This window comes from Bison bison, unplaced genomic scaffold (assembly GCF_000754665.1).
Source record: "Bison bison bison isolate TAMUID 2011002044 unplaced genomic scaffold, Bison_UMD1.0 scf7180017864162, whole genome shotgun sequence".
NCBI lineage: Eukaryota > Metazoa > Chordata > Mammalia > Artiodactyla > Bovidae > Bison > Bison bison.
The window spans coordinates 3310791-3311409 of NW_011494734.1; positions in this window are offsets into that span (position 1 = coordinate 3310791).

Below are 619 nucleotides of genomic sequence, written 5' to 3' on the forward strand. Positions count from 1 at the left end.
ACAAGGTGGCAGGATTTCTTCTTTCCCACCATCCTCTGGGTGTTGTGGCACCAGAGCCTAGTAAAAGTCCTGGCTTGTGAAAGTCAGGCCTAGTGAAAGTCCTGTTTGTGGCTTGTCAGTGAGAGCTGATTGTGCTGGAAGAAACACCTAACGGCAATTATCTTTTTTCCCCTTAACTCTTCATACTTTGGATAAATCGCTTCTCCTGGGAAGGCTCTCCCTACAGGGTAGTGAATTTTGGTTAGCATGTGGATTAAACATACTTTTGGCATTCATCATTATGTTAGGTAGGTAGAATAGGGAAAAGGAGTCCAAAATGGTGGTGGCTAAAAGACAAGGAAGGTCAAAGGAAGGTCCGAGGACCAGAGTGAAGACTTCAGGCAGAACAAACAGCACTCCTGGCTAAGCCCAATTTCCATAGGGCAGGCCCAGGTGGAGGAAAAAAACATATAAAAGGAGGAGCCAAAGCGCTTTCTCACCGACTCTCTCTCCCGCGTGCATGTGCTCTTTCTCTCTCTCTCTCTCTCACTCTCTCTCTCTCTCCTGCTATCTTCTAAATAAAATAGAGCTGTAACACTGATTTGCCTAAGAGCTGTAGCACGGTTTGTCCAAGACCCAA